This window comes from Pinus tabuliformis, chromosome X (genome assembly GCF_031772625.1).
Source record: "Pinus tabuliformis cultivar Carrire ecotype Pingquan chromosome X, CPIR1, whole genome shotgun sequence".
NCBI classification, from domain to species: Eukaryota; Viridiplantae; Streptophyta; class Pinopsida; order Pinales; family Pinaceae; genus Pinus; species Pinus tabuliformis.
In genome coordinates this window covers 235,374,780-235,387,805 of record NC_142308.1, presented here as the reverse complement: position 1 = coordinate 235,387,805, position 13,026 = coordinate 235,374,780, and the positions used below count along the sequence as shown (strand labels likewise).

The following is a 13,026-nucleotide window of genomic DNA, read 5'->3' as shown; positions in this document are numbered from 1 at the left end:
TGCGCCAAGAGATCTCGGTCCATTAATAGATTCGCCTTGATTAGATCTAGACCAGATCTCACCCCATAAGATATTCAACAAAGACATACTCAAACCAAATGATCTCCTTTGCTTTATATAGGCAAGCTCCTCCTCAAATCAAGGAACAATACCACGAGCCGACACCTTAAAAACACAATACCGTCGGCTAGATACCAGGAGTAAATCACAAGAAACCCCCACGTGTGCTTTTCTCTGCCTTAAAAAGTGTGCACTGGGTGGACGCACCTTCTGAACGGCTGGACTGCGTCCCTGGACGCTGTTGCTGCTTGGTTTACCTGTGGGTACACACTTTCTGTAAGATGTACCTGCGTACCCCTTATTTTCTTCAATATTTGAACCTCTGCTTACTAAGAACTTGCCATTTGATTCCTTTGAGCTATCCTGTATTATGTCACATTTGATATCTCTTCTGTAGATTCATCTGAATGTATATAAGTGAGATGATCTTCTATGAGAGGGTTGCCATCAAGTACAACACATGCATCATAATGCCAACACCACCAAGTCACATTGCCATTCACAAATCACCCATCCGATGTTCCCTGTCTCGTTCCTGTCCATCGTCCACCCTATCCCCCATGTCTGCACCACTATCCCACATTCTATTCATTGCCCTGACCAGACATTGGCCCAGCCGCAATACAATTCTGTGGAAACCCATCTCTGACCAGTCTACCATCCTCAACATCGTCCTTCATTTGCATCTGTCTCAAAAGCTCCACAACCACATCGGCATTGACATTGTCCTTCTCATTGCATTACTTGTCCTCCATCCCTGTCCAACGATCGATTCCATGACATTACATTACCTATGTTCCCAACACTGTAAACTTCAATTATTCTTCACCTAGTATTATTGGATGCATTACTGGTATTTTTTTGTGTGTTACGATATCCACCGGAGAGGGAGACATCTTAGCCAAGGTCAACAGATGTGACCAAATCAACCATCGTTGTCATTTGGCATCTCGGTCAGCAAGCGTGGTCAACAATCAAACTTGCGTTGGAGTTTTCGTTTGACATATAATTAAATAAATTACTTGATAATTATATAATTAATTAAACTATTTAATTATATAAAATAATTAATATATATATCTATATATATTAAAAAAACATTATTATTAAAAAAAGAAATCAGTATTAAAAAAAATCGGTATTTAAAAAAACAAAACAACAGTATTTAAAAAAAAAAAGTGAAGACAAAGAAACCCTAGCTTAAGACAGCATATAAAAGAAAAAAACTATGGTTTCAAGACAACATTACTGGAGAATTCTACATGCTAAGGTATGAGTGACGAATTACTTATGCCAAGATGAAAAACAAAAGGTGAAGAAAATTGTCAGAAATTAAAGCTTTGAGGACAAAGCTTCTAAGGAAGGGGCTATGTTATGAATATAATTCATAACAAGTGAATAGATAAAATAAATGTAAATATTAAATAATTAAAATTTGATTATGTTAAATAGTCGTTAAATTTGATTATGTTAAATGTCCTCTAATTATTTTGGTGAATTCCTCCTTCATAATGTCCAATTCCAATGCAATGGACATTTATCCTCGATGTTTTTCTAAGCCAAAGGAAAGCTCCACAATTAACAACCAAAAAGTAGCCTCAAATATATGACCAGCCAAGAAACATTGCATGTTAATCGTCTTCCCTTCAATATTGATTAATAATTTCTTTGCATGATCATGTAATACTAAAGTGTCAAGTAGGGACATTTAAATTTAGTCATCCATCAATATCACCTTTGAGAGTGCTTAGTAGTTAATACTTCCTATTACACACACAATAGATCACCAACTTCAAGGACAACAGTATAAACAGAACAAAAATGAAATTAAAATAAATGCTAGGAAGTCAAATGCGACTAATCTTGAGTCAAGAAAATAGCAAGCCATTCATAGTAGCAAGGCATTCTTAGGTACTAAAACAAAAAATCATTCCATTGTATCATTTTCACCTTTTATTTAATTTCTTTAATTGAGAACATAACTTTCAGAAAAAAAATTCATTGAAAAATGTCTGAAAATCCTAAAAAATGCTTGAGTGATTGTCGTATCAATTAAACAGAAAGGAAACCGTTCAATATGATTTTAACTTTGAGAATATATTGAAGAATATGAATCTTTCTCATACCTTGCTCCTAATCAAATTGTAATCCGTGGGTTCCAATCAAGTAATGAATTTCCCTCCCACATAGTTAAGAGATCACTTTGGAGAAGGGCTTCTAGAAGCATTGGGATAATAGAAATGCAATTAACTAGGAGGAAAATGAAGCACTTTAGTGGGTGCTCCAAAATAATTGAATGCAATTGAAAGTCATTTTATATGCCATCCACACATTTTAAAACAAAAACCATTCAACAACATATATATTTTCCACCTTTCTGTAATATGTAATCCTTTGACCAAGAATAGAGCATCATAAATATTGTGATGAAAGAGGACTTTTCATAATCCTAATAAGTTGGGCTCTAACAAATAAACAATTTCATGTAGTGAATACATCTTACATAGTAGATTTCAGTGATTAAAATTACAACTTTATTCTTAATCTCATTACAACAAAAATAAATTCAACCCTAACTAGTTGGGATCTAGCAAATCAAGAATTTCATGTAGTAAAGTAAACTTACATGGTAGATCCCAATTGCTTGCAATGACAACTTTGTTCTTGATCTTATTACAACATAGATAAATTCAAGAGTACATGCATATTTCCTTATCTAAGAAAAACTTTGAACACATTCTGAGATTTCATATAAATGTAATAATATGATTTACGTGTAAGACATGTGAACGCTGTCTACATCTAGCACCCATCACCAGACAATAGTGTTATTTAGACACCATCTCATGGCATTAGAACCATGTAGATAGATAGCGTTATAGAGATACCTTGCAAAAACTATTCAACACTACTTCAAGCTTCAAATTCATCAATTGATTTACTTTAGTAGCAAATTCTAGTGGGATTTCATTAAATACAACGCAACAAAATCCATATATGATAGTTGTTGTTGCCTTCTCTAGATCCACCCCTCTCTGGAAATAGAATAGCTGACATTCCCCAATTTTTGAGGTATGTGCTTTATGTTCAACATGGGCTATTAGGTTCTTCACGTGGAGAAGATTACAAATATTAGATGTATAATGGAAACAAGCATGCAATTCAAGGTTTCTCCTAAAGTCTCTTGGGTGAACTATAAAATACCAACTACTTAAAACATGATATATGGTAGTAAAAAAAGCCTACCCAAGATCCCACTTAAGAATTCAAAATGTACAAACAAGAGATGTCTGAAACAATATCAACTATTTAATTGCACAATCACACTAAAATAGACAAATCTTTAAAATCTTGAAAAGTGTGAAAAAAAATGGAGTTGGAATATTATAGTTATGTTAGGGTAGATATAACTATGTAAAATGTAACTTCTATCTAAAATATATAAATGTAACTTCTACGAAAAAAAATTGAGTTGGAATATTATTGTTACATCACGGTAGATATAGCTACGTGAAATGTAACTTCTATATAACATTCTAAATAACCTTTTTCAGTCATTTAGGAGACTAGCTTTTTTTCATATTCGGTTAATCGGGGTAGTGTTGAGATTTTCAGTTTTAATAAATTGGGCAAAAATCTCAAGTAGGTGACAACAATAAGATCTCTTGCTATATTAGCTCTATTTTGTTGGGAAAGAGTTAATGCATCCTATATTTGTTGTGAGAGGATTTATGAGCCAGTTAGATTCTCTTAGCTATAAAATATATGCCTGTACAGATATTGGGGAGTAGTAGAGAGTGTAAGGAAATAAATTATTTGTAATCTCCTGATTAATAATAAGACTGCCGATGCCTCTGTTTGGTGGATGTAGCCCAGATTGGTTGGGTGAACCACGTTAAATCTGTGTTATGTTTCTGTGTGTGGTTTCTTAATGTGCTGTCTATGCTTATTTTTGTTTCCGCTGCGCCTTGTTAGTCTAACAATTGGTATCAAAGCGGTGCAGCGAAGGTGTGGCGGGCTCATAATCTACAGGTAGTTGTGGAACTGGGTACGCCTGTGATGGTGGTGCTGGCCGAGCAGTGGTGTAGTTGTGGCGGTAGAGTGGCTCTTCGTGGTTCCAGCGAAAGAGCCCATGGTCAAAGAGCCCATCATATTAAGGCGTTTCAAATTATCTTCGAACAGTGCTAGAATGATCTTCGAACCACGAGTTTTGAAGGTTGTCAAATCGGTCAAAAACTGAAGGTTGAGCGTGTTGGAGCAAGTGCATGCATGTGAACGGATCGCTGTAGGTGGAGTTTTTTCTAAGTATTTGTGATTGGCGCGGGCTCTGGTGAAACAGTCACGCCAATAATATCAGAATGGTGCTGATCCGACTTTATTAGTTGCGCCAGTGCGCCAAGATCCTGATCAGCGCGGATCCAAAGGGAAAAGACGCGCCAATTTTGGCACTCTCAGCGATTTTGCTTCCGGCGCGGATTGTCTAATGTTACGATAGTGCCAACGTGCCAACCGAGAATTGCGTTGATAAAACTACAATTGTTTATTTGGTTTTTTATTTTATAATTGCAGTTTGTATAACAGAGTGTTTTTTGATAGAATAAAGACAGTACAGTAAAATGCGAAGGCATTTGTTATTAGATATTAATTTGATTGATTAACCAGTTGGAATTGGAGATTGTTTTTCTTTTGGTTGATACAATATGGCGAAAACTCAGAGTGCTCGTTTTGAGATCGAGAATTTTAATGGCGAAAATAACTTCGAGATCTGGAAAGTGAAAATGCATGATCTGCTTGTGCAACAAGGCGTGGCAAAGGCGTTGTTGGGAAAATCCAAACAACCATACAACATCACAGATAATGAGTGGGCCAAGATGGATGAAAGAGCAGCGAGTGCTATTCGGCTATGTTTTGCGGATGATGTTTTGTTTAATATCGTGTCAGAGAAAACAGCTGCTCGTTTGTGGACAAAGCTGGAGAAGCTGTACATGACGAAATCCTTGACCAACAGGATGCTTCTGAAGCGACAATTATACAATCTGCGCATGAAGGAAGGTACATCTATTACTGTTCATTTGAATGTCTTTAATACTCTGCTGGTGCAATTAGAAAGCATATAAGTAAAATTTGAGTCAGAAGATAAAGCTATAACTTTATTGTGTTCGTTGCCTGAATCATGGGATCATTTTGTTACTTCCATAAGCCTAAGTACATCATAAACCTTTGAGTTTGATGATATTGTTGGAGCTTTGTTGTCCGAAGAGACAAGGAAGAGGTCAAATGCCGACACCTCTACATCAGAAGCAATGATGGCTAGAGGTCGTTCGAGAGAAAGACGCTCTGGTAAGCACAGCGACTCACGATCAAAATCGAAAGGGAAGAAGAGTAAGGTAAAGTGATGGTTTTGTGGCAAAACAGGACATTTGAAGAAGGACTGTTGGAAGAGACAACAAGCATCCAAAGAAAACTCTTCGACAGTGAAGCAATAGGCAAACACGATAGATACAGGTTCGGCATCTGGTTCAAGTATGAGTGACGAAGTGTTATCAGTTAATTTATCAAATCATGATCAACATTGGTTGTTAGATTCCGGTGCATCAAACCACGTGTGTATTCATAGAGAATGGTTTAAGACGTATAGATCAATTAATGATGGAGTCGTGTACATGGGTAATGATGTCACATGTAATATTGTGGGAATAGGGAGTATACAGCTGCAAATGTTTGATGGGACAACCAAAATGTTAACTGATGTAAGACATGTACCAGATTTAAGGAAAAATCTAATTTCACTAGGAGCACTTGACACAAATGGATATAAAACTGTAATTCAAGGTGGAGTAATGAAAATTTACAAAGGTATTTTACTAGTAATGAAAGCTAAGAAGGTAGGAAATATATTTCAGTTAGAAGGAAGAACAGGGTCAGATCATGTGTCTATGGTGTCTGAACATGACAGTAATTCCATTCGCTTATGGCATCAATGTTGGGCCATATGAGTGAAAGAGGGTTAAAATTTTTGGCTGATCGCAAGTTACTTCCTAATCTAAAGTTTGGAAAGTTAGATTTCTGTAAACATTGTCTGTTTGGAAAACAAAGTAAGCAAAAGTTTAAAACAGGCAAACATACTAGTAAAGGAATACTGGATTATATACATTCAGATGTTTGGGGTCTAGCCCATACAACCTCATATGGTGGCTCGTCATATTTTGTATCGTTTATTGATGATTTTTCTTGGAAAGTGTGGGTATACATGTTGAAAAGGAAGTTTGATGTTTTTACAGTTTTCAAGCAGTTTAGAGCATTGGTAGAAAACATCACTGATAGGACTATAAAATGTTTAAGAACTGACAATGGTGGTGAGTTTACTTCCAAGGAGTTTGAAAGCTATTGCAAGGATGCAGGGATCGAGAGACATAAGACCACTGTTTATACTCCTCAGCAAAATGGAGTTGCTGAATGCATGAATAGGACTCTTTTAGAGAGAGCAAGGAGTATGCTGAGTAATGCTGGTTTGTAGAAGGAATTGTGGACAGAAGCGGTGGCTACAGCTTGTTATGTGATAAATTGGTCACCATCAACGATGATAGGATGCAAGATTCCTCAAGAGGTATTGAAAGGTCACCCTTATGATTATTCTAAACTCAAAGTGTTTGGTTGTGATGCATATGCTCTAGTGCCTAAACATCAGCGAACTAAATTAGATCCAAAGTCGAAAAGGTATATCTTTGTTGGATATGGTGATGGAACAAAGGGATATAGATTGTGGGATCCTACTACCCGCAAAATCATCATCAACAGAGATGTAAAGTTTAATGAATCCTCTCTTGTATAATTAGATGTAGATAATAGATTGAAACATGATAATGTATCTGATTTTCAGCACATTCAGTTTGAAAGCACTTCTAATGATAGTCATGATGACCATAGTTCAGATACTAGTCATGAACAAGTTTCAGATTCAGAGCATGAACAAGGTTCAGGTGTAGGTCATGAATAGGTTTCACATGCTGATCATGAAGAAGTTCCTACAGATGGTAGTCAACCAATTGTGGAAGCACCAGAAACATCCTTAAGGAGGTATACAAGAATCAAAAGCCCTCCTAAAAGGTATGATGATTATGTTACTTCAGTTGCATTTACTGTTAATGACGATGAACCTCTGTGCTATCAGGAAGCTATAGAAGGTTCGAAAAGTGACAAGTTGAAAGTAGCCATGAAAGACGAAATGATGGCCTTAGGTAATAATGGCACATGGGATCTGGTTGAACTTCCAAAAGACAGGAAAACTATGGGATGTAAATGGGTTTTCAAGTTGAAACGGGGTGTGAATGATACTAAGGACAGGTACAAAGCGAGGCTATTCGCAAAAGGTTTTTCTCAGAAAGCAGGCATTGACTTTCATGAGATTTTTTCACCAGTTGTTAAAATAGTTTCAATTAGAATTGTGTTAGCATTAGTGGCTTTGCTTGATTTAGAATTACAGCAATTAGATGTTAAGACTGCATTTTTACATGGAGACTTAGATGAGGAAATTTATATGGAACAACCGGAAGGGTTTGTTCATCATCACAATAAGAAATTTGTCTCCAGGCTCAAGAAGTCATTATATGGCCTGAAGCAGTCGCCTCGGCAATGGTACAAGAAGTTTGATTCTTTCATGTTGAGTCAGAAATATGTAAGAAGTGAATATGATCATTGTGTTTACTTTAAGCAATTAAGTAATGGAATATTCATTATCTTAGTGTTATATGTTGACGATATGCTTTTAGCAAGCAAAAGCATAGATGAGATCAACAGGTTGAAGACTCAGATGGCAAGGATGTTTGATATGAAAGATCTGGGAGCAGCAAGATAGATTTGGGCATGGAGATTTTCAGAGACAGGAGCAATGGTAAGCTGTGGCTATCACAACAGAAGTATGTTGAGAAAATACTCTTGAGGTTTGGTATGAACAATGTGAAGCCTGTGTTAGTCCCTTTAGCTTCCCATTTTAAGATTTCTTCCAGTTTATGTCCTAATACAGATGAAGAAAAGGATTATATGTCTTGAATTCCATATGCCAATGTAGTAGGATGTTTGATGTATGCGATGGTTTGTACTCGACTAGATATTTCACATGCAGTTGCGGTTGTCAGTGGGTATATGGAAAATCAAGGAAAAGAAAATTGGTCAGCAGTGAAATGGGTGCTTCGGTATTTGAGAGGCACAAATAATTATTGTATAACTTATAATAAGAGTAGTGAATTTGTTTGCGGATATGTTGATTCTGATTTTGCAAGTGATTTGGATAAGAGAAGGTCAACATCAGGGTATGTCTTTACTCTTGCAAGTGGAGCTATTAGTTGGATGTCAAAACTACATAACATTGTTGCTTTATCCACTACTGAAGTAGAATACATTACTGCTTCTCATGCTTGCAAAGAAGCGATTTGGTTGAAAGGTTTGCTTGGTGAGTTTGGTAGGTTTCAGGACAACATCAAGTTATTTTGTGATAGTCAAAGTGCAATACATTTGGCTAAGAATCTGGCCTATCATAGTAAATCAAAGCATATACCAATAAAATACCATTTTGTAAGACAGGTTATCACTGAAAGGGGAGTCACTCTTGAAAATGTGCATACAACGGAGAACTGTGTAGACATGTTCACGAAACCAGTTTTGTTAGAGAAGCTATGTTGGTGTTTGGCTTCTCTTGGCTTGCAGAAAAGATAAAAATAATAAAGAAACAGGGTATCAGGCTAATTGTTGTCAAGGTGGAGATTATTGAGATTTTCTGTTTTAATAAATTGGGCAAAAATCTCAAGTAGGTGACAACAATAAGATCTCTTGCTATATTAGCTCTATTTTGTTGGGAAAGAGTTAATGCATCCTATATTTGTTGTGAGAGGATTTATGAGTCAGTTAGATTCTCTTAGCTATAAAATATATGCTTGTACAGATATTGGGGAGTAGTAGAGAGTGTAAGGAAAAAAATTATTTGTAATCTCCTGATTAATAATAAGACTGTCGATGCCTCTGTTTGGTGGACGTAGCCCAGATTGGTTGGGCGAACCATGTTAAATATATGTTATGTTTCTGTGTGTGGTTTCTTAATGTGCTGTCTATGCTTATTTTTGTTTCCGCTGCGCCTTGTTAGTCTAACAGGTAGATCTCACATAAACATGTAAATGTAAATGTAAATGTAAACATAAATGTAAATGTAAACATTTAACATGTAACGTTTAACATTTTACATTTTTAATCTAATGTCGCCCCTATTTAGAAATCAATTTAATTATTATTATCTATTAACACAATATAAAATTAAAATATAAAGAGGTTTATGAACACTAAAAAAATGTATGGTAAATAAATAAAAACTGCTTTTTATACTTACTCCAAAGGTATGGTAAATAAACAAAAATATAAATAAACTAGAGGTATGATAAATAAATAAAACCTCTTTTCATATTTAGTCCGTAAACATCTTTATATTTACGAAGACTCAAAAAAGACATTTTATTTAGGTGAAGCCTCTGGGCCAAATACCATTTTAATACCATTAGCTAAATACCATGGGACAAATAGAGGTACTGTAAATAAATTTTATTTTATTTTTATATTTATTCCATAATTCACCTTATATTTACAAACACTCAAAAATGAGGTTTTATTTAGGTCAAGCCTATGGGCCAAATACCATGGGTCAAATTATTATTAAAACCATGCAAAAAAACATTATTGACCCTAATATTAATATTAATAAAAATAAATATGGCACATGGTATTGACCCATGGCATTCACGTGGAATGTAGCATATTTAAGACTCAAAAAAGAGGTTTTATTTAGGTGAAGCCTATGGGTCAAATACCATGGGCCAAATTATTATTAATACCATGCAAAAAACCATTATTAACCCTAATATTAATATTAATAGAAATAAATATGACATATTGTATTGACCCATGGAATTCACATGGAATGTAACATATTTAAAGGGGGGATTAAACTAGCATATATCCATCTTTACTATGGATCTACTAAGTGCCGAGAGGGATCAAAGATCTTGATGCAAACTAGCATAGAGTGAAAAAATATTTGATCCCTCTCAGTGCTTGGTAGATCCATAGTAATGATGGATTTTAACTTAATACTCCACCAAAAATAGCATTGAATCAATTCTTCACCAACCAAGGGGAAATTTTAAGCCAGTGTGTGAAAATGCTTGTTCATTCCCCTACCATATTTTTGATATTTTATTTGTGTGTGGATTTAAGCTAGTGTAATGTAACTTCTACATATTTGACCATTTAAATGTAAAAGATTACCGAGATTGAAGTTATACAAATAACATACAATATGCATGCGTTATAAGTAATATGACATTTAGATTTTATATCAAGGCAAACTTTTTCTCATCTCATTAACTTTTATCTTATAATTGGTGATGGATATAGCCTTTAAAATTATGAACCATCCTTGTCATATCTTATATTTAATGATGGATATAGATTTTAAAACCATCAACCTTGTTTGTTATTTTAAGTACGATGAATTTAAATGGAAGTTCTCATAATTTTATTCAATATTATCTTGTACAACTGGAAATAAAATGATGTGGGGGTGGCGTTTCTAGTGATTTTCAAACTTGTTTTAATTACCTAAATTTAGCCTATTTAAAGTAAATATTTTCACTGACCATCTTATCTTCAAGTCAATAACGTTTCTTGAGGGCATATTCGTGACATCCACCATCTCTGAAAATTATGAAATATTAGTGGTATCTTACACTAAATAGACAATGTTGGCATAGAATCTTTTATTGTGTTTTTTACTCCATGTCACAAATTTATTGATATTTTATGATTCTTGGTTTAGATTTCCATCCTAAGACTCGATTCATCATGCCTGCTAGGATTTTTAGCTCTGCACACATCATATTGTTCACTTCTGATTGTATAAAAAATAGAGAGTATGCACAATTACATGTAGTGACATGTGGGTGTCTATTTTACTCAATGATATTCTTGATTTTTTAACCCATTCCAATCCTACCACAATGAAATTAAGAGTGACAAGGGCACAACAAGGACTATCAATAAATGAAATTTGAGACTTTAGAATGCAACTAAAATTGTACCTGAATGCAACGATAAGTATTTGCAGTTGCTTGGTCACTGATGAGCATTGAATCACACTGTGAAAATTTCCTTGCATTATGAGAATTTGGTTGCACCTATACTAATCCTCTGTAGTAGTTCCCTGACTTGCCTATAGATATAATTTTAGAAACAATCCTACTCCTACAATTATTACCAATATGGATCGTCTTTGTGCCCACCTATTGATAATTATGTTACAAGGAAACATAATAGAACTCTCCAATTGCATCATTGCATTTTAAATCAATGCTTGATTATTTGCAGGTGATTATCGAACAAATCTCTACTCAGGTCCACGAAATCCTTGATTTTTCTCCATCACACAAACCTCTTTTCATAATAAAATTATAAATCCCACATCTACATTCCTTGTCCCCTACATACAAATTCTTTACAGTGGAGTACTTTATCGTTGCTTGCTTGGTGCAATAAAGATCCACTACTGTGGCATGGAGATGATTGGTGTCATAAAATGGTGCAGTGCATCCTTCAATATATGTCACAGAACTCCTCTCACCTCACATAACTCCTCTAATCTAAAATAGTAAGAGTCCTCTCAAACTGATTGGTCTCCATGTCATTAATCCTGAAATAAGTGGATATTTTCGTCAGTGACAAAGTGTGTTTGGGGATTTGATAGAAGGAGCTATCACTAAAAAAAATACAATGCAGCTTAATAGTTATCGGCATGAGGAACAACCCTGTCAAGCTACTTCCTGACTAGATCAAGATGATCCTGAATTACCTCTTATAACGAACAAAATATAACCTCAAATGCCTATAGAGTCTACCTATGCATGGTAACAATGAAAACAATATCAAAAATAACATCTACAACAACGTTGGTAAATCTATTCTTCTAGTCAAGGGCATGCTGAACTTTTGAAAAGTATCAAGCAGGTCAGGGTCCACCTCATCTAGGATCCTCTTCTTATTCTACTCTCTTTGTTCAGGTTTAGAATAATAGCAAAGGTATTGGAAATTGATGGGTGGGTAAAAGTTATCATACCATTTAGGTTCTTCCATTTTTAATCATTGTCTGTAAGCATTGAGCCTAAACTGCAAAATCCATTCAGGTTCCTTCTTTTTAGCTGAAATTAACCTAAGATTTGGATAGTTGTAAGGTTTAATGGATCTAAGTATATTCTACTTCAAATATAGTAACATGGTTTAAAATTGTAGGCATTGAGATAAAAATCTAAGGATGAAACGAAAAATGTTTTATGTTCATGATTACAAGAAATTTTAATTTCATGTAACAAAGTTTGAGGAAGGTCTAGTATTTTCATCCTACCAGATTTATTTTTTTGCATCACTCGAGCCCTTTGAATTTGGGCATGGTAGAGTCCATTACACAAACAATCAACCACTAATAAAAAGGTGAAAAGAAAAAAAAAATCATGCATTCTGACCCTAGAAATGTTAGGGAGGAGAAAACTCATATGTACAATAAGGACATGTAAAATGCTTACTTGTCCATTGTCTTTTGATGAACTATTGACCACAATCAAGATTTGCATTAGCATAATCATTAAACCCTTGGCTGCATTCAAGATCTGCATTATCATAATCATTAAACCCTTTGTACAATAAGGACATGCAAAATTCTTACTTGTGCATTATCTTTTGGTGAATTGTAGGCCGCAATCAAGATATGCATTATCATAATCATTAAACCCTCAACTCTACATGAAATGTATGCTTTGATCATATAAAACCTCGAAATTGTTTACCCATGAGAACAAAAATCATCTTTAGTAAAAAGGAAGAACTCTCCAGAGTCCAAAATCATACCCATGTACAAATGGCCAAAATCTCCATGCC

At 34.8% G+C, this 13,026-nt stretch overlaps 1 pseudogene; it reads right to left on the bottom strand.

Annotated features, from left to right (window-relative positions):
- Positions 1-644: 644 nt before the first annotated feature.
- Positions 645-12,682, bottom strand: LOC149139234 (iron-sulfur cluster assembly SufBD family protein ABCI8, chloroplastic-like; annotated as a pseudogene).
- Positions 12,683-13,026: the final 344 nt, after the last annotated feature.